Raw genomic sequence first — 21,736 nt, forward strand, 5'->3', positions numbered from 1 at the left:
CAGCCGGCTGGCGAGAATCCCACTTGGCATGGCAGACCTCCCTTGTCTCGTCCGCTGCTCCCCTCAGCAGTGCACTTCGATCAATCTGCCTATTTTGTTCCCCAGTCTGTCTCTGGTGAATCCTCTCACCCTTCTGCTCATCTGGCTGGTACCCTGGGTCTTGCATAAATAAAATGAATCTTTTTAAAAAAAAAAAAAAAAGGGCCTCCCTGGTGGCGGAGTGGGTTGAACACCGTGCTGTGAAGCTGTCTGCAGCCTCATCAGTGCGGGTTCAATCCCACCTGGCCAGGGAGAATCCCACACAGTGCGGCAGACCTCTCCTGTCTCACCTGCTGCTCCCCTCAGCAGTGTATTTCGTCATTTTGCCTGTTCTGTTCCCCACTCTGTCTCTGATGACTCCTCTCAGCCTCCTGCACATCTGGACTGTACCCCGGTTCTTGTATAAATAAATAAATAAATAAATATTAAAAAAAAAAACCCTGCTATTTAAAAACTGAATTGGAAACTATACTGATATCTATTTTTTTTAAACTTCGCCAGGTTATAATGATATGCTGTGTGGACTGAAGTCTCTGCTTAATGTAAGGGAAAGGCAAAACTTACTGTAATGCAATCATTACCATCTTGTCTGTTGGGGGTTAGTCTCATAAAAGCTGCAGTGCATACTGTAGAAATGTGGGACTCAGGTCCCTCCTACCCAAAGCCCCATTTTTCCTGTATAGCCGTGTGGACTAGAATGGTTTGCTGTGCACTTAGACAAGGCAAGAAACCTGGAGGGGCCAAGAGTGGGAGGTGACCACAGGGTGTAGGTGGAGCCGTCTGCGAATACATTTTGGCATTTTTTTTTTCATTCCTTTGTCTGTTGTTTTGTCAGTGTAGTATGTAGAAATTATTCCTCGGTGTGATCTGCCTGCTGAACCATACTATTTTTAGGTACTAACCCACACAATAGGTTTATAAAAAGGCTATTGAACCTCTTTTGAGGCTGCTGGATTTTGTCTGACAAGGACTGAGTTACAAGTAGGCTCTCCCGCCTCACAGTTCAGGCATGGAGGATTTTTTTGTTTCTTCTTTAGAAAGCATCTGAATAGCTTAAAAATACAGTGGTTTGGCAGTCTGACAGGTGATGCCAGATGTCTACAAAGCCCTCCCCTGATGTCCCTGCTCTAGACACATAGCTTTGCAGGTGTTTGTTGGGTTGCTAATTTTTATTTCTTCTCATTTTCCTTTTAAAATGTGCTAAAATATGCATAGTTAGTAATGCTGGGGGGAGAAAGTGAACCTGTGAACTACTTTCTTGTTCTTTAATCTCTGTCCTCTCTCTAAAAAGATGTGTTTTCTTCCATTGAGGGGATCCCCTTGCTTGGGTCCACTTATCTAGTGGAGTAACCAGATAAAGCCAATACTAAATGTTATTTTAAAATTTGTTTTTACAGTAGCAGGCAGACCTTGCTGGGTTCTAGCTCATTCTCAGTCCTTTCAGAGGCAGAATCATGAGCTTACTAATAGTTTCAAGGGAAAAACAGTCTCTCAATATATATGAAATTATGTGGTGCCCTTAATGTGTCCATGTAATAGATTGAGCATTAGCTATGATTCTTTTCTTCCTTTATTGTGTTTCCTCCATTAGCATGCTGTAATAGGCAGTGTGTTAGTATTACTACTACATAACTTTGACTTTTTAAAGTCTGTATCTTTGTAGAGATCATTCCCAAACTAATTTTCAACCAATTAGCCAAGCAAAGATTTTCCTAAAGCAATAAGATAGTGAGGGGGTAGACACTAAGTTCTCTGGCAACTTTCATGATTAATACTGACAGTTTTTAACTTCTTTCTGTTAAAATTTATGATTGTCATTTGTGTTGAAATGTGCTGCTGGGAGTTATATCACTCTATAAGGCAAGGGCTAGCCTCTCTGGTCAAGGAGAGTATTTTGGCTTTCCGAACTACATTTGGACCATGTCCCCTATTTCTTCTCATTAATATTTTTCAAGGGACCTGCACCCTCCAAATGTCCTTGGGGATTTGTGTCTGATCCCGGCAGCTAATCCATGTTGATGCCATAGCTGTTCCCTTAGTGAGCCTGAGCATTGGGGCCACTTTGGGTGGTGGGCTTTCTGGTCTCTCCTTTACCTTCACTCTTGAAAGGGGTTAGTGATTTCCAACCCAGCAAAGCAAGAGTTACCTGGGTCCTTTGTTAAACTGTTGATGCCCAGGCTCACTTCTCTCCTGTGCCTGGATTTATATTAGTAGGTTAAGATTGAGACTAGTCAGTAGAATTTTATCAAAATCCTTTGGGTATAGTTGTATGTATGGACGGTCGAATGTTTGGCAACCTTCTGTGTAGATCAAAACTTCATTATCTAGATGGGCAAAGCCCAGGAATGATGAGGACTTACCCAGGGCCATACTGGAAGCCCTGCCAACCCAATGTAAGACTGTGTCCTCCACTTTTGTATGGTGTATGTAGGTGTTGCAAAAATGACCAACAAGTTAAATGGGCTACTTCCCCTAAGCACAGGCAAATAGCTGTTTCATTCATTAATTTTCTGTTACTGGACACTGTGAGTGTCCCATTGACTGAGACATATGATGCATGCCTGATCTTTGTGCCTCAAGCTCAGAGGTATTATGTATAAGATCCAGTTTGAATTCTTGAGTATTGAAAGAATTATTGTTTAGTGTATTCTTTGTGCTATTGCCCTGCCCTTAACTTATGTGTTGAGTGGGTGTTCTGTTAGCTTAGCACATTGATGTGCTTATCAGCAAGTTTCATTAGACAAAGCAGTTACATAACGGGGGGGCATTCAGAGGCTGGGAAGTAAAGGCCTAATATGCAGTCCTTATTCTGATCGTGATAACAGGCACATATATGCACATTCTTTTAAAATAAGAAAAGCTGACCTAATGATATTTATCTGAAACCTTACATTCTTTTGCCCTGATGGATAATGATAAAGAGTTGGAAAGAGAATCTTGGATGGAGGGATAGTCATTTATGTCATTTACAGAAAGTGATTTTATCAGGCGTAACTTATCTTATGGACATGGAGATTGGAGTTTACCTCCCAGGGAGCTGCATGTGTAGCAAATGACTCTTTTTATACTGTGAACAAGATGTTTGTCTGGATGTTGTAGGTGTTTAGTAACAATTGATGAATGAAAAAACATAATGCTTTCAAGAGTCTTCTTTTATATCTAAAATTTTATATGTACACTTTTTTTAAGTCTCTAATTCTAGATCAGGATCCTGCATGTTTTCTTCACTTTTTTCCCTCCTCCTCATTATCTAGGTCCTAAAATCCAGTAAGTTAGTGGGGATAATTTACATTCTTATTATCCAAGTTTTTTCCCCCTTTTTGGGGAACATATCAACCACTGAAGAGTTTTGTTGGACAGTGCTATGTTATATTGTAGAAGAGGGAATTCAGTACTTCACAAACCAGAACACAGCAGCAGTTCAAGCAAAGATCTTGCATGTTACTGAACCAACCTACTAGGTATAGAAGCATCCAAAGAGAAAACATGTCCAGATGTTTTCAGTGTGATATGGTGAGAGGTTAGTGACCTTGATGCAGCTCAAATATGTGTGCCTGCTCATGTCCTATTCTCCTTCTAGGCCCAGATTGATTTTTCTCCAATGTCTGCTCTTGCAGTTGTCTCTGATTACATTACCAGTTTTTATTTGAATCCACTGGGGAATGGGATGCTGCTACTTTGGTTTCTTGGCCAGGAACTTGATCCTGAAGGTCTTGTGAGAAGATGTGGTGAGGGCCAGAGCCAAGTGCATACAACCTGTGGTGGAGAAAAGGTCCACACTTGCTATTTTGGAGGTTTTCTAGTAATGTTGCTGCTAATGATTGTCTTCCATTTAGGAGAGATTACATACATGTAGAAGCTTATATTTCTAGTTGATTTTAAAATGTGTTACCAACGCAGCCCAGACCTGGGGCTAGTGTGGGAAAGACTTTGGATCAGTGGTTCCTGCCTTCATTAGGAGCCTCCTAAGGACTGGAGGACATGCCCTGCCCTGGCCAGGCCCTCTTAGGCAAATTTTCAGACATTTGACAGCTAAAGAGTCTTCCTACAGACCAAGTTGCCAATAAGCAGCAACTTCCTTTCTGTGGGGCCTAAGCTATAACTGGAAAACCTTCTTGTACTTGAGGAACTATTCCCTTTTAAAGGGATTTCTGAGTACTTATTAACCTACTAGGCAGATGATCTGAACAAGAAGACTCAGAATTAAACTTTATATTCCCTGAGGTTTTATTAAAAGCCAGTGTGGCACATGATCGATAGGGAATAGAACTTTTTTTTTTTTTTTAAAGATTTATTTATTTATTTATACAAGCACTGGGTACAGTCAGAAGCATGGGAGGGTGAGAGAATACACCAGAGCCAGAGCGGGGAGCAGAGCAGGCAGAAGGACTAAGGTACACTGCTGAGGGGAGCAGCGGGCGGCAGGAGAGGTCTGCGCACCATGTGGGACCCTCCTCCGGTGGCTGGGGAGCAGCCGGGGATCGAACCGGCGCTGCAGAGGCTGCGGGCAGCTTTGCAACCCAGCGCTCAACCGTTGCGCCACTGGGGAGGCCCAGGGAATAGAACTTTCTTTTCCAGATATTATTTGTTAAGTAAATTACTAAATGACCAAGTTAATTATTTTACTTACTGTTTGGTTTGGGAGGTGCTTTAGTGATTACTGTTCTAATAGTCTGATGGACAGAACAGTGAAGTTTCTAGATACAGAGCTGCCACCATTGTTAACAGGGAGAAATTTCTTTTAAAACTCAAAGTGAAGGTTCTTTGATGGTAATACAGGGATGGCCATGGACTAATTCTCTTTTGAGCTATCTCTTTTGTGGCTCTGAAAGTCAAGCAGTCTGTGGATAAGTAAAGGCCTAATATGCAGGCTGGGAAATAAAGGCCTAATGCAGTCCTTATTCTGATCACAATAGCAGGCACATATATGCACATTCTTTTAAAACTGTGGATAAAAATGATAACTGATGAGGCAAGAGTGAAGTGAAGGAAACAAAGAGGAAGGAAACTTTGATACTGATTTGTTGCCATGTAGATATTACCTCCCTGAACCACAGAACTTGTGTTTTCCTGATGAACAGGAAATGCAGTCAACTTATATTTTCACTAAGTTAGCCTTTGGTAGGGATATCACAACTTACACTAACTATAGAACAATTTCCCAATTTGTAGTAATAAACACAGATCTTCATTTACTGATACATCGAAGAATATATTTGTACCCAAAGCCTTCTTTGCTTTATATTGCTATCCCCATTAAAAGAAACACGTACTCCATATTTGCACAGAAAGAGGAAAATAAAATCACACCAAGTGCCAAAATCCAAAGATAAAAACTGATGACATTTTTCTTAGGAATCTCATCATCTTTTTCTATGAATGGTTGTGTTTGTGTGCCCATGTGTGGGTTTATTATTTAGTTGTGAACGTACTGTGTGTGTGTGTATGGGCATGTTAAACATTAGACCCTTGAACATCTCATATCATCTTTAGAAATAATACTTTTATTATATGTATTTTACAGGAGCTGATATAGTTCTTTTCAAGAACACAGTCATAGGCAAAGAGGTCTTGCCCTTCTTGCCCAAGTAGTTCCCAGGGTTTGTGCCTTTCACTGTGGAGCCCAAAGCACTCCTCATATCTTAGCTCTAACTGGAGCTGATTGAGTTTTTATTACTATTTGCACATATTGAAAAGTGTCCCTTGTGAATGAAAATGTTGAAGAAAAACGTTTATTAAATGAGACGCTGTTGCCCAGTGATAGAACTCTACATAGTGAAAATAATTGACTTGGCTTGGTTGATTTATAGTATAACCCTTGCTGTCCCATTGGTTGGCAGTAGGGAAGCTGAGCTCTGGTTCCCTGAGGGGGTTGGAAGGGTGACATCCAGAAATGCTTTAGTAAATCCTGACATTCCCCTACTTTACATACTTGAGATTACCCACCCAACAGTGAATTGAGGACTCTAGAGTGTGAAATTAACACATCAAGTGAATTTTATGTCATAGTAGCCTTGGGCTGGTTTTTGCAAATTAAATTTTGCAGAAATTAGCCTCAGCCCTGCCAAAGCCATACTAATTTAGTAGTGGTGAAGCTAAACTATTTCCATGACATTTTACCCTGAGAGATAAGATTTTATTTAGTTTTATGCTAGGACAGGGAGTCTTGCTGAATAAATTGTCTGTTTGGTAAAAATTACTGTTGACCAAAAGTGATTACCCTCATTAACACTTGATTCTCACTGTGTTGAAGTTTGAAGAAAACATGAACATGAAGGATGGTGTATCAGCCAGCAGAAGTACCAAAGTTCCTTTCCAAAAGACTTTTATGGCTGATATTCATTTGGCATTTAGAAAAAAAAAGATTGGTTTGTCAGAGCACTGAGAGGGAATCTATCTCTCAGACTCACAATCACATTAACCAGCCTCACAACCTGAATATGTAACATGAATGTCAATTTAGTAATTTAAAAAGATAGCCATTATGGGAACTTAACTACGGACCTCTTCACAGCCCCCAAGCTCTCCACCTCAAGATAGGAAGAGGTCTGCAGGTTGCATTCACAGTCACACGAAGGAAGAAAGATGAATTGAATAACCATTAGCGTTAGGTGAGCATGATACCGGAGAAGACTCTGTATAGTGGGGGCTCCTTCTCCTCTCGTTCCCCCTGTGTATTTTCATTTTCTCCAGATCCTCCTTTTGTTCCATGTCTCAGTCCCTTGCCAAACTCTTTGCTTAATTATATATTGTCATTAATTAGGATGCAGTCAAGTCTCACAGGCCTAGATACTTCTTGATTTTTGAGGTCTAAATCTCATAGGGTGATCTTTCCCCCACTTCTTCACCCTGACAGAAGTTTCATTGAGCAAAGTGAAAGCCCATGGCAGCTAGCTCTCGAGCTAGGGTTCTATTTGAACAATGCCATTACGATGTGTCACTTTTTCCAATGAGACTGTTCCTTTGTTTTGGCTTATTCCTTATACCAGCATTGCTCTAATCATGTGGATATAATTTATTTAAAACTCTTCTACCTAAATATTTCATATGAGTGCTTTATCTGTTGACTAGTCAGACAATAGTTTATTGGTGTGTTGGCTCAGGGTGTTTGACCTGCTGACACATTTCAGCTCTGGACTGGCTGGCAACATGTCATGTTGCCATGTCATGACTTTTTTTTTTTGCATTTTCACTGTGCCAGGTACCTTATTAGGCAGGGTGAGTGAATACAAAATTAAATAGATTTCTCTGACTTCTAGATTCACAGTTTAGTGGGAGAGACAAGCATGTACATAAGTAATAGTGATGTTGAATAATATCTGCCAGATTCCAAGAGGAATTGAACCATGGCTTTCCAGAGGTGGTGAAAATACATGGAAAATGCAAGAGCTGCAAAGAAAATGTTGGGAAGGAAGTTCATAGTGCTTGGAATTTGGGTTAAGGAGGGCTTAGTAATAGGGAAAGGAAAGACTGATTGAAGCTATAGTGGTAGAGAGGAAAATTTCCCTTACCCCTCTGGGTTCTTCTCAAGCTAGTTGAATAGTCAAGTTAACATCAACAGATTACTAGGATAATAAAATATATATATATATATACAGAGGATATACATGGATATAAATTATAAAGTAAATGGGGCTAAATGAAAGTATATATTTTGCATTAAGGAGTAGGATAGAGGCCTGGGGCTTCAGGGAGAGAGCAGGGAGACTCATGCTGAGGAGACGGTGACTCATATGACAAAGACCAGACACTCTGTAATTACATGGTGCCCTGCCAAATAGCCTATTCACATACAAGGGTTATTTCTGATAAAAATCCTAATTCTGGGTCTAAAGTCACCATTAAAAGGCACAGAGTGATTGGATTAGAAACTTAAATACTTTCTGTTGTCTCCAGGAAACTCATCTGAGGTCCAGGGTAAGGTAAACAGGGTCAAAATAAAAGATTGGAAAACAATCCAATGAGCAAATAGTACCCTAAAAAAAAAAAAGGCAGAGACAAACATACTTACATCTGATAAAGTAGACTTTCAGCTATAAAAGGCAATGTGAGACAGGAATGGGCATATACAAAGATTAAGGGGTCAACCCATCAAGAGGATAAACACTCATCAATATATATGTATCAAATGAAGGACCATCAAAATGGATGAAATAATTATTAACAAACCTAAAATAGCATTGACAGCAACAAATAGTAATAGAGGACTTTAGCATCTCAATTATATCAATATGGACAGATAACCAGAAAAAAAATCAGCCAAGGAAACAATAGCCTTAAATGAGGAATTAGGCAAGATGGTTAACAGAGATTTACAGAACACTCTAACCCTGCCCCTCAAACTAAGTATACCTTCTTCTCAAGTGCACATGAAAACTTCTTGAGTATAGACAACATGTTAGATCACAAAAAAGTATCAATAAATTCAGGAAGATTGAAATCATATGAAGCATTTTTTTTGTGATCACAAAGATATTAAACTAGAAATCAACCTACAAAAGCAGCAGAAAAAACCTCAAGTATGTGGAGAATAGATAACATGCCACCATATGACTTTTGGATTAACAAGGGAACCAAAGGAGAAATTAAAAGGTACTGGAATGAATGAAAATGAAGACATGACCTACCAGAACCTATAGGATATAGAAAAAGAGGTACTAAGAGGGAAGTTTATAGCAATACAGGCTCACATAAAGAAACAAAAAAGTTATGAAATAAGCAATCTAGGCTTACAATTTAAAGAACTAGAAAAAAGAATGAACAAAACCAAAAGCCACTAGAAGGAAGAGTATAATTTTAAAAAATCTATAAAAAAAGGGGCAGAACTAAATAGATGCTTCTCCAAAGCTGACATACGGATAACCAACATGTATATGAAGAAATTCTTATCACTTGTTATCAGGGAAATGAAAATCAAAACCACAGTGAGATACTTCCTCAGTCTTTTGAGAATGGCCTCTATCAATAAAACCAAGAACAGTATCAGTGAGGGTATGGAGAAAAATGAACTTTGATGTTGGAAATGTAGTGGAAATGTAGACTGATCCAGCATCTCTGGGAAACAGTATAGATATTTATGGAAACCTTAATAATAGATCTATGAGATAATGCAGCAGTCTTTCTTCTAGGTTTCTAGAAATGCAAAAACATTAATTTGAAGAGTGATACACCACCGTATATTCATTGTAGCAGTATTTACATTAGCCAAGCTATAGTATTATGTATATGTGAAATACTACTTGCCTATGAAAAAGGTGAAATCTTAAAATTTGCAGTAACATGAATGGAATTGGAAGGACTTATGATAAATGAAATAAGTCAGAACTATAGGTCCTCTGTAGTGTTTCATTTACTTGCTGATGGAGCACAAGTGAAAGTTTACCTTTATTGGGTGTAGGATTTTCTCTCTATTCTTGACTGCTGTGTAAGAGCTGTCATGTTTTTATCGGTCCTTTTGACTTCCCATAGCCTGTACTCAAGATTTTGGTGTTTGGGTCTAAAAAAGCGGAGTTACAGCAACAACAAAGAAAATAATCCAGTCAAAAAATGGGCAGAAGAGCTAAAAAGAAACTTCTCTGAAGAGGAAATGCAAATGGCCAACAGGCATATGAAAAAATGTTCAACATCACTTGTAATCAGGGAAATGCAAATCAAAACTACCATGAGATACCATCTAACACCAGTGAGAATGGCACATATTAAAAAAACTAGCAACAACAAATGTTGGCGAGGGTGTGGAGAAAAAGGAACTCTCTTGCACTGTTGGTGGGAGTGCAAACTGGTCCAACCACTATGGAGAGCTGTGTGGAGATTTCTGGACCTACTAAACATAGAGCTTCCATATGATCCAGCAATTCCACTCCTAGGTATTTACCCAAAGAACACAGAAACATCAATTCCAAAGAACACCTGCACCCCTATGTTTATAGCAGCACTATTTACAATAGCTAAGCTTTGGAAACAGCCCAAATGCCCAAAAATAGATGACTGGATCAAGAAGATGTGGTACATATATACCATGGAATATTACTCAGCATTCAAAAAAGATAAACACATGCAATTTGTAGCAACATGGATGGTGCTGGAAGGGATCATGCTCAGCGAAATAAGCCAAAAAAAAAAAAAAAAAGAAAAATACCGGATGGTCTCACTCATAGCAGGAATCTAGAAAACTTAAATAAGGGACCAGGAAAATGAATAAGTATAAGAAAGTGAAAATCAAAATCAACAAAAAACTATGAACCAGAGACACTTTTTGGGGGTGGGGGGTGGGAGGGGAGGGATTGGGGTCAGAATGGGGGGTTTGCAATTGTATGGGGGAATATAAAAATAAAATTTATTATTTAAAAAAATAAATAAGCGGAGTTAAATGAAATCAAATTAAAAAAAAAAAAAGAGCATGCTTAATGTTTTCTGGGTAAATCAACTTTTTTTGTTTTGGAAGACTTAAGGCTGACCCGGATGTTGACTACCTTGGATTGGAGTCTTTCACTCTTTTGTCTTCTTTTTAACTATGAGAGAGGATAAGATGCTTACTTTTCCAAAGCAGAAGTTCAGAACATTCTGAAATGCAATTGAAAACAGCTCCTGGTGACACATAATTTCTTTAGATTTTACCTCATTTCTGTGTCTGTGGTTTGTTTTGCCCGGGCTACAGACTTACCTATCTAGTTCCTCCATATCTCAATGAAGTGTTCCAGAGATTCCAATCCCATCAGTGGGGGAAAATGTGCACAGAATTTATTTTTCACCTGCTCCATGAAAATGAAACTGGCACTCATGGAGAGGAGGGAAGAAGAGGAGTTTCAGAGTTGTCTTTCTTTTAAAAAAGTAGATAACCCTAACTATTTGGGTATCATTGCTTAAGTAAGAGCAATAGCCACAACAGCAAGAAACCTATGGTTCCAACAGAACCAGAGGTTCTGTTGCTGGGAAAATTAAGAGGATCTGGGGTGGGGTTAGAAGAGCTCTAGAAGAGAAAATTCAGTTTACTTACAAACATTGGTGTCAGCTTTACTAACAGTCTACATATCACCTTCTGAAACAGTGTGGTGGATGCTGAATTCTTAGGGCCAATATTTCACCCAGCACACTTTTGCTGTCTTTCCTTGCCTTGTCATCTTGAAGGGATCCTGTCTTCACTGTTGAGGCCCTATCACCAAGATGAGGTGATCCTTGAACTGTTGATGGTCTTCTGGGTTAACTTTGGCTTATATCTGCTTCAAAATGCTATTAGTTGTGGCAGTATCCAGATTGTAGGGGGAAGTGATTTTCTAGCTCATACCCTTGGAAGTTCTTCCCACCCCATACTTTTCTGTGATGGAGAATTCAGAGAATGGTTTTGTTTAGAAATTTTTTTTTTGCACTTTCTAGAACTGAGAATGTAAATCCCACTATTTCCTGCTATTATATACTTTTTATCCATTAATTTATTTGGAATTTCCAAAGGCTGACTAGACTGTTGATTTTTTGTGAAACTGTTGTCATGGTCTAGATTTTTACCCCTATATATGCTAGTTACTAGATTACATTTGTCAGTTGGAGGCTTTGTCAGAGAGACTTAGAAGAGGTACATTATGTATCACGTGTCTGCATGGTCTTGAACTTGACCTGTATGTGATAGCGTAGCAGTTCTTTGAGCTGTGGCATTTGGCCTGAGTTTGTCTTCAGTAGTTCTGATGAGAAGTAGCCATGTTTCTGCTCACCAGGCTGGAGATGTTCGAGATCAGAAAGTGAGTCTATTCCTCCATGTCAGCTTTTGCTAGTCAAAGCATGTGCCATTATTACGGGTTCAGTAGCCTTCAGACTTTCATTCACAAATAACCTGTGTTCCCACTCTGGCCTATTGTAGAGGAGAATTGTTGAGTTGGAAACACCTTTCAGTTGAATTTTGGGTACGGGGATAATAAAAAAACAAGAGAAATGTTTCACTGGGGAATTTGATTTGATAGAAGCATTGCTTGTTTTCCCAGTACCGCTGAGGTTAGTGATGTGATGGAGACCAGAAGTTTTTAGATGTTTCTTTTGTATACTGTTTTAAAGGAAAAGCCTCTGCCAACATTGATTAATTAATGTACATAAATTTGTAAACTCAGTTTCTGGTTTAACTTATTTGATTTTATATCATAGGCAGTTATTATAAGGAGGCAAGCCAACATAACTTAATAAAGGGAAAAAAAATGGAACGTTTCATTTTGCTAATTACAGACACAAATGTGTGGTGTGCAGAATCTCTTGCTTAGACATTCATTGTTGAGAATTACTTCCCTATTGTGATTTCAATAAAAATAATTGAACCTTTTTTAGTCTGTTAGATAAAATTAAACTGACAAACTGGGGAATGCCTGGGAATACCACTGAGTTTGCTCTTGACAGCTGCAAGGCCAGGGTGCACACCATACATGGGCTGGATACAGCTCACGTTTCCAGAACGAAAACACCCCCCAAGTATGCCACAGCATCAAGATACATGTGCATTACATAAATAGTATGCTAGGTCAACTAAGTAATTGTTCCATTCTTCATCAGACCAGTGTTCTTGCAAAAGCAAGCTGAAGGGAAATCTGAATGGTATCCTGGGAAAGAATAAAGGAAACTATTTTTAGGGAAGCTTTGTGGAAAGAGTTTTTTCCTGTTGTATGCTTTGGTACTGGAGAGACTGGATTAAAGTACGTTTGTTAAAAATAGAACTTTAAATGTAAATATTTTCTTTCATAATCCCTTCTTTTAGCACACTGGGCCACTTTCTTTGTGTGGTGGACATTGGACTTCTGGTCAGTTTTGTCCTGATGTATGGCAACGTATATTAAACTCACAGATCGTTCTTCCTTTTCCCTTCTTTTCTGGTTTACTCTGATAACTGCATTAAAATAATTTTAGCACTTGTTAACATTTACCTGTCAAGATAAAATTTAAAGTAGATTGTGCTCATTTTTGGCCCTTAGTAACCATCCTGTTGGGTAAACAAATATTTTCTTAGAGAGGAAGTTGAAACTTATGTGGGAAGATTTATACATCAATCTGGCCCCTTTGACAGGTGATAAACTTCCAAAGTCAGGGCTCCTGCCTGTTAGATCTTTCATTTCTTACAGGAAGCCTTGCCAGTTAGTAAATGCTTACTGAGTGCTTGAATGAGTGAATGGGTCACCGATTATCAGAAGTTTGATTTTGTTGATGTCAAACTGTGCTATCTGTTCTTAATCAGAAATTTGTTTTTGGTTGGTCCTAGTGAATATAGAAGTGTGTTTGTACTCTGGAAATTTATCGGCTGAAAATGAAGATAGGAAGTAGTCACAGACAGCAGAAAAGGTCAGTTTTTAAAATGAGATGTATACAGGAGGTTAGACTTACATATTTGGTAAGAGGAGAGCAATATTAAATAGACGCTGGGGAAGGAAGTGAGTATAAATTTAGGTAGTGGTAGAGCAACTCTGCTGAATCCTGGGCTGCTCCTTCCCCACGGGCAGTTTGTCTATAACCTGATCTTGACTATGCCAGAGGCCCATGGCGTGCAGGCTTTGTTGGTGCTGAGGTTTGTTGCCCCAACCCACTGCCTGTGGGTGTTCCCTCTTTCCCCAGCCCTCAGTGATATCCCCTTGGGCAGCAGCTGGGAGTTTCCCTGCCAGCTTCCCAAGCACTGCCTGAGGGCCAGCTGGCTCAGGCCACTCCAAAAACAGCAGAAGCAGTGAGCATTCCACCACCTGCCAACCTCAGTGTGAGCAGCCTTGCTGGGGCTCAGGCTGCTGGTATCCAGTGGTGATGGTCCCCTGGCCATGCTGCCCCAGGGCGTGGGCTGCAGTGACCAGAACAAGCTCCAGCAGCAGAGGCAAATCCAAGTCCCCTGGTTCAGGGCTGTGACAAAGAGTGTTGGGCCTGCCGGGGCAGCTCCCTGGAGCCACAGGCTGAAAGGCCCACAAAGTGCCCCATGTCCTAGAGCTGCTGTGGGCTCTTATTTTCATTGGGCAGTGGCCATAAAACAGTGCTTAAAACAGTAACAAAGACAGTGCCAATGCGGGGAACAGGTCACTGTCTATGGGTTCTCACCTGTGCAAGACCACTCAGAGGTATATTTTCATTGTTATACCGCCCCACTGAAAGGGCACCAGATCCTACTGGCCCCACTGATACTGACTCCAGCCATGGCTCCTTGGAGCCCACCAGCTCATGAACCTACCCCGACCTCAGAGCAGGTTGGGTCTGTGCAGGTGCTGGGATTTTTTCCCTTTTGTACTTGGTACCTGGATTGTAAATGCACCGATCAGGTTCAAGCTCAGTTTGTGAGTTAATTATTCAGACTGAAAAATGGAAGTGAATTGATTGGTGCTCACTGGCACTAATCAGATGCTTGGGACTGAAAACGGTTCCATCAGGCTTGTAAGGGTGGGACCCTGAAAGAGGGTATAAGGCAGAGCAAGGGCCAGCTTGAATTCATTCTGCTCTCAGCCTCTGAAGAAAGAGGGTATCAGCAGCCGGACTCTAAGAGAAGAAGCACTGAGAAGATGACCTTGGTGGAATTCAGCAGATCTGCAGACCTTTGCAGACCTCTGTAGAACTTTACAGACCTCTGCAGCCCCAGATGCTGTACCTGCCTCTAGCTCTGTTTCTAACACTGCCTGCAAGAAGCACTGTCTAGTGTCTAAAAAAATAGCTGACTGCTATTGACTTATGCCAGTAGTTCACAAAGAGCTGTTTGTTGTTGGTATAGGCCAATAACTTGGAGAGCTCTGGGCCTCCTCTGGTGGCACAAGCGTTTGAACACAGCGCTGTGCAGCTATCTGCAGCATCGGCAGCACTGGTTCGATCCCGGCCGGCCAGCGAGGGTCCCACATGGTGCAGCAGACCTCTCCTGTCTCACCTACTGCTCCCTTTAGCAGTGTATTTTGTCAGTCTGCCTGTTCTGTTCCCCGCTCTATCTCTAGTGAATCCTCTCACCCTCTCACCCTTATAAGCGCATCTGTCCTGTACCCTGGTTCTTGTATAAATAAATAAATAAATCTTAAAAAAAAATTGGAGAGTTCTAACACTGGTGCCTCTGATACCACCTCGTGGTGACCAGCACCACTGACAAATGCTAACCAGCTCTGTTGATGAGTGACTGGCACTGTGTGTCCATCTACCTGTGGGAGCTGTCCCCTCCTCTGGTCATCTGGCACCACATCCCGGTGCTGTTGTCTCCGCTGCTGTCTGGTTGAGTGTCTGGTGCTGTCCAGCCAAGCCTTTGGATTGGTGCTGTGGGCTGCTGTGGCACCGCTTCAGTGGTGAACATCGCCAGCTGCTACTGTGAGTTGGACCTAGTGCACTGCTGACCGGTGTGCCCTTGTTAATGGGATGGTGCCATCTTACAGGGGAGACCTGTAAGCGGACGTGCAGCACTATATCTGTGGTGAGGCAGCCAGCCACTTGTGACCTTGGAAACGCTTTGTTTCCTCAATCTCCTGTTTGTTAAAGAATACCCATTTTAATTGTACTCTGAGCCTGAGTGGTCTTGCAAGGTGAGAACCCATAGACAGTGACCTGTCCCCCACCTTGCCACTGCCTTTGCCACTGTTTTATGGCCGCTGCCCATGCATAGCTGGACCTGAGACAAGGACTTGCACAGTACTGAATGTTGAGTACGGGAATTTGCTTTTCATCCCATTGGTCCTGGGTTTTCTGGTTTTTGAGCAACTTTGTTCTTGCCTTAACACTGTCTGCATTTGCTCTGCATCCCTTAACTTTTAGCAGGTACTCTTAATTACCGATTTCATCTCAAGCACCAGTTCCCTACTTCGGTGAGAGCCATACATTTCAACTGTACTCCAAGAGTCAGGAGAAACATAACCTCATATATAAAAAAGGATATGGTTGTTACTTATCATCATGAAAACTCACATTTAACCACTGCCTACTCAGTGTTAAACACTGGGCTAAATACATCATGTAAATTAAATCCCTTTCTGACTTCAAAACTTCTTCCTTTCAAGAGAAAGTTAAAATTCCTTGGGTTAGTTTTTAATGCTTGCCACTTCAGCTAATGAGCTCATCTTTCCAGCTTTAGCTTTGACTTCACGAAAATGAATCATTTGGTCTGGACGTGTCCATTTATCCATCCTCCTCAGGTTTGCACACACAGCCAGGAGTGCTCTGCCCTTTCTCTTTCTTTGAAGACAGAGTAAAACCGTTCTTTGAAGCATGCTCCCATTGTTCCTACTCCCACTGGGACCTTTTTCTCTTTCCTGCAGCCTTGCTGTGAGTCCTGCTTCATTCTCACTCTGGCATACTGCCTTGCATTTTCATTGACTTCTCAGATGGTCTCAGCTCATCCTCAGTCCCTTTGTTACCCGCCCCCAGGACAGCACCTGCAGCGGGCACCCACACTCAGCCTTCCTCACAGTCTCCCAATGTTAGAGTTGTAAAGAACCTTAAATTATGTGGTTTTTAGATCTAATCTTTCCATCTTATAGGTGGAGAAAGAATTGGTTGTGGGTTAGAAAATAAAAACAGAACTTATTTTAGAGGAAAATGGGAAGTGATAATTTTGTGTTTGTGTTTTTGGGGTGTCAGATCTCAAACACACGCATCATATCATTTCATCTTCCTGCAATCCCACCGTAGCCTTCACTATCCCTTTACGGATGAGAATGCACTTTCAAAGGTGCAGGGTAACTTGTTCACGACACCAGCTAATAAGGGGAGGGAAGGGGACACTCACTCTGGTTTGTTTGACTCGAAAGCTCTCTTTTCACTCGTCTCTGCTTGTCTTCTAACCCCTGGTTTTAGTTTAGTTGTTCCTCTGGTACACCTGCTACTTGAGACCAGTACTCAGTGAACTTATTTAGCCTTTTCCCTCATTTGCCTTTTTTTTTTCCTATTCAAAATATTAGTTAAATAACATCTAGAAATCGGGTTTTTTGTGCTTATCTGTTTTAACCCACAGAGCTCTCAAGTCGCCTTGCTGTTTCGCTTCCCCTGGTGGAGAGCTTCCCCAGCTTTAGGTTGTATTGTCTGCATTATGAAGATGGTGGCCGCATTAGATGCCTTAAAATACAACTGGCCTGGCTGCTGCTACTTGTGATTTTGATCTTAGCAGCAGCAACAATAGCCACAATTATTAATGCATGGAACGGCAGAACCAGCTGTTTTGCCTAATGTTTTGCTGATTTGTGTAATACTACTTAACTGCTTTTCTGGTTGAAAATACTGCTGCTGTCAGGATTGTTTCTTGTCTAAATGAAGGTGTTATATAGTCTTGTGATTGGCAGTCCCATTTGCTTAACTTACAACTACCCTTGTAATGTATTTTCTGCATTGTTTAAAAGTATAGAAGATAAGAATACCAAAAGAAAAAAAAAAGCATAGTAATTAAGTCTAACTTGTGGTCAATGGCTGGATAAGAACGTTCATCTTTAAAATACTGAGAAATGTAAATATTTGACTTGCTGTAATGTGACCATACATTCTTCACTGGATCGTGATTATTTAAACCTTCTGTCGAGCTCTTAGACAGATGGTCTTTGGAGTAATGAACACTCCTTTGAATACAGCAAGATGGCATTTGGTAAAATGATGAAGTGGCATTATTAATAACAATCTTATGCAACGAAAAAAGCCAGAGTGAGAATGACTAGCTGCAGGTTAGAAAAATTCTAAACCCCATCTGAGGGTTAGGAAGGTAAAACCTTCTCAGGCCTTCAGACAGCTGGTCTCCAGGTCTGCGCAGGAGTGAAAGCAGAGACCGTCACTGTTACTACCATTGGACTGTTTATGAAGGGGCCTCTGCCTTTGTGTGACTGGCTTTGGAGTGACTAAGAGTCTTTCCTCTGCCCGACTCATTATAATAATCTACGGCACCAGTGATGTGGTGAATTAGGGAAGCACAGGAACAAAATTAACTGATAAAGAAGAGAAAGAATATTGGCCACGATTTTTGTATATTTAACCTTGAAAATAAATTGTATCACACATTTTCAGCAAAAAAAGGAAAACAGTTTATTTTCCTCCCATATTTGTGCCTCAAGCTCCTTGGTTTAATCCCCCAGAATTTTAGGCACATACAATTGTAGCTTATTGATTTATAGTCATTAGGAACAAAGTGTCCCACTGAAGTAACTTTCTAAGACTTCTCACACCAGCCTGGCTTCTTCAGTTCTCAGGAATCCCCTGCTGACTCCTGTGACCGAAGGCGGTCAGCCTGATCCTGTGTACTTTACACACAGGCGAGCAGCTTACTTTCAGGTCTTTCGTTTGGGGAATAATTACAGAAAGACCTTGGGCAGAATGAAGAGTAGGTTAAAGAGGATGACTGTGTAAGACGAGAAGTATTTGCAGTGGAGCCTGAAATGGGAGAGGAGAGTCAAGGAGTGGTCCTAGGTCAGCAGGAAGGAGGAAGCTATGAAGCGTGGGAGGTAGACAGGAAATGGGCTTTGGACTGGGGTTTTAACTGACTGCTCTTGTCACTTCTGCTTGATTGGGGGTAGGTTGTGTGGCTACTATCACTTCCGGGGGGTGACCATGGACGGCATGAAGTGAAGGAGGCTGGAGTGAAGGGTGCTGGCAGTACAAGCCCAGTGCTGTCCAGGCCTCCCACTCTGTTTGGCGTGCACATCCTGCCTAGTGAGAGAAAACAACTTCCGTTTCTCATATTCTTGCTTGAAGAAGACCCTTAGGTGAGTGGTATTCAATTATCTATGAGTTCTGTTTGTCTCTCGTGCCAGCTGTATGTAGGCTCCTTGGCATCTCCAGGGGCTCCTGCTCCTCATGGGGCTGATGCATCTCTCCACTGTTCTGCTTCATCTGCCACACATTTCTTCTCCAGTCCTGTTGTGACTTTGCATAGGCTGCTGCTTCTCACCTGGCCCAGGTGACTGGCCTCCCCACCAGGACTGGGCAGGAATGCCATCCCTTGTGATGTGTGCTCCATCCAGACAGCTGGCCTGGGATCCTGTAGGACTGTGTAAGTTTACATTCTTGCCAGACTGTGGGAGGCCTGTCTCTATCCCTCTCCTACGGTACTCAATAGGTGCACAGTGCATGTCTGTTGAAATAACAAATGAAGTGTATTTATTAAATTTGTCATTGTTTGGGGTTATAAAACAAATGTTTTGTCTTCTATGTGTCTTAATATTGTGGGAAAGTTACCAGCAAACAATACTTATATTCTGGGTTTCACACTAATTATGGATTAAGGAAAGGATATATGGGGATAGGAAGTAAACTAAGGTGGTGAATGAGGTGTTTGTAGTCGCTGAGAATGTACCTCATGGGGGCGGGTGGCTCTTCAGCTGTGTTTGCTTATCATACCAAGCCTAAATCTTGTGAGCCTGCTAATAAGGCAGCCACATCGCTGCAGGAGGAAGCAATCCAGTTCTCACTCTGTGATCTCTCGATCCATTTTTAACCCTTGGCATTTGGGCTCTGCCTTCGCATATGCATGATTATGCTAGTAATATTCATACTAACTTTCATTTTTCTTTTGCTAGAGTAATTACTCTGTAAAAAAGCTTGTCTGTAGAAAGTGGATTATGTAATTGCTTCTCTAGAAAATTGACTTTATACTTTGTTAGGATTAGTGTTTGAGAAGAATGGGAATCACATTTTGGGCTAGCCAGTCATGTGTCAGAGCCTGTTCTAGGTTTTTCTACATGGCCTTTGGCCAGCACAGATCTTAAACCAACCATAGGGGCAGAGTTGCCTTTGGCCTTTGTCAAGGCCATCATAGTTAGCCATGGCTGCAGGAAAGGGGTCCCTCCCAGGTCTTCAGTATTTTGGAGAAAACTACATGAAAACAGAAATTTTGAAACAAAGTAAATTCTGGATCAGATATCATTGGTTCACTTATCAATAAGGATTTTTCAGTAACCGCTGTAGAGTGCCTCAAAGAAAGTTCCTGAATAATAAGGGATTTGGATAGTGGCAATGCTGGGATTCTTTCTAGATCGACTGTTTTCAGAGTTTTTAGTTTTTGTCATTTGGTCAGCCCTTTTCTACCAGAGTGACCTTAGAACATACTTTGAAAACCATGAAAAAGATGTATTTCTAGAAATATATATGCATAGAATGAGACCTGTGATTCTGTCACTGGGGATTTCCTTATTGCCACAGGTGACCACCTTGCCCAAAAAGGGCGTTCAGCTCACTAGGCTGTGCTCCATATCCTCGTGCTTCCCTGCAAATACTGATCTCCTTCCTGCTGTTTATTCCAGGTGTGTGTCTTGTACAGAAAAATCTTTCTTTTTTCTTTTTTTTTTTTTTTTTTTTTTGAGATTGGAAGGATTGGCAGAAGAGTTTGCTTTGTTATTTATTTAAGATTTTTTTTTACTTGGAGAAATATGTTCATGTGGCCCAAAAGTATATTTGGTAAAAAGTTTCACCCCCACCTTGTGTCCCATTGTGAACTTTTCCTTCCTTATAGAATACAGTGCTGTTTATGTCTGTGTACTCTTCTGGAAATGTGTTATGCATATTCAAGCAGATACTTACTGATGTTCTCTTATTTCTAGGCCAAAAATGGTAGCATGTATACAGTGTTCTCTGTCTCTAAGTGCAATGGGAATGCTCCTTGGCTTCTTTAGCTTTACATGGAAAGTAAGTTGATTTGGAAAATGTCATCTGTTACCTTGTACTTAACAAGATTAGGGAGAAGCCAGATGAATCGGGGTGGGAGAGGCTTATTGCTTGGCAGAACACCCCTTTCTCCTTCGATGGGTAAAGATAATCTTGGTCCCTGCTATTGGGGTCCCATTTGCAGTTCCTTCTGTGAACCAAACTCTCAAGGCTTTTGGTTTCCAGTCACAGCGCAACAGTCCCCCAAAACAAACAAGCAAAGGAACAAAAATCCCTCAAGTCCTGGCAACCTTTCTTGACTATTGACAATTCTTACTTTCTTTCTCCATTTCTGAAGAAATGGTGAGACCCTCTTGTGAACTGGTAGAAAGTTCCAGACTGGTATTTTCTCTTGCCCTTGCTTCTCCCAGCACCTCCCACCTAGGAGTCCTTACCTGTATGCTGGCTGCTCACTCATTCTCTGACCTGTCTGACTCCATCCTGACTCTGTGGGTTTAAACCTTCCATGGCCTGCTATTGTTACGTAACTCTTCACAGATGAAGTGTGAGCTTAAAATTACCCTTTAAGGGTAATTACCCTTTAAGGTAGGGTAATTTTAGCAGTACATTAGTGAATCTACATTGAATGATAGGTGTTTGAATTCTGGTTGCCTATCTCTAACTTCCTAGTGATGGCTCTTCCTGGGTATTTCTCAGGTACTTTGTTCCACTTCTCTACCCCCTGCTCCATAATCCCTCCTAACTTCTGGCAGCCATCTCTCTCCTGAGGTACTTAAGTCGATTGTTTTTGTTTCCTTGTCTCTGGGTTCTCCTATCTTATTCTTCCCTTCACACAGCCACACATACATTCATTTGTTCAATAATAGTGCAGACTCCCTGTGATGGTTAGTTTTAGGTGTCCACTTGACTAGGTTGTAATGCCCAGTCGCCCTGTCAAGCACACTAATTCAGTTGCTGTTGAGTAGGTATAGTCATGCCTCACTTAACCACTAGATTCATTCTGAGAAGCTTATCGTTAGGCTGTTTCATCACTGTGTGAACTTCACAGAGTGTACTTACACAACCCTAGACAGCCCCGCCTCCTACACACCTGGGCTACATAGAAGGGCCACCATCATAAGGGGGCAGGTTGTTGACTGAGACACTATTGGGCAGC

At 41.2% G+C, this 21,736-nt stretch overlaps 1 protein-coding gene across 6 annotated transcripts in view; it reads left to right on the forward strand.

The window, feature by feature from the left end:
• SIPA1L2 (signal induced proliferation associated 1 like 2) overlaps positions 1–21,736 on the forward strand; it is a 224,180-nt gene that overhangs the window by 62,194 nt on the left and 140,250 nt on the right. The window contains exon 1 of one of the 6 annotated variants that reach the window (XM_037510418.2): positions 17,428–18,683. The exons of the other annotated variants lie outside the window; for them this stretch is intronic. The gene's annotated coding sequence lies outside the window, so the exon portion shown is untranslated. Of the gene's footprint in view, positions 1–17,427; positions 18,684–21,736 lie in introns of those variants that run through there. 6 annotated transcript variants of the gene reach the window in all.

The sequence above is a fragment of the Talpa occidentalis genome, unplaced genomic scaffold (genome assembly GCF_014898055.3).
Source record: "Talpa occidentalis isolate TD23 unplaced genomic scaffold, MPIMG_talOcc4v2.1 talOcc4.14, whole genome shotgun sequence".
NCBI lineage: Eukaryota > Metazoa > Chordata > Mammalia > Eulipotyphla > Talpidae > Talpa > Talpa occidentalis.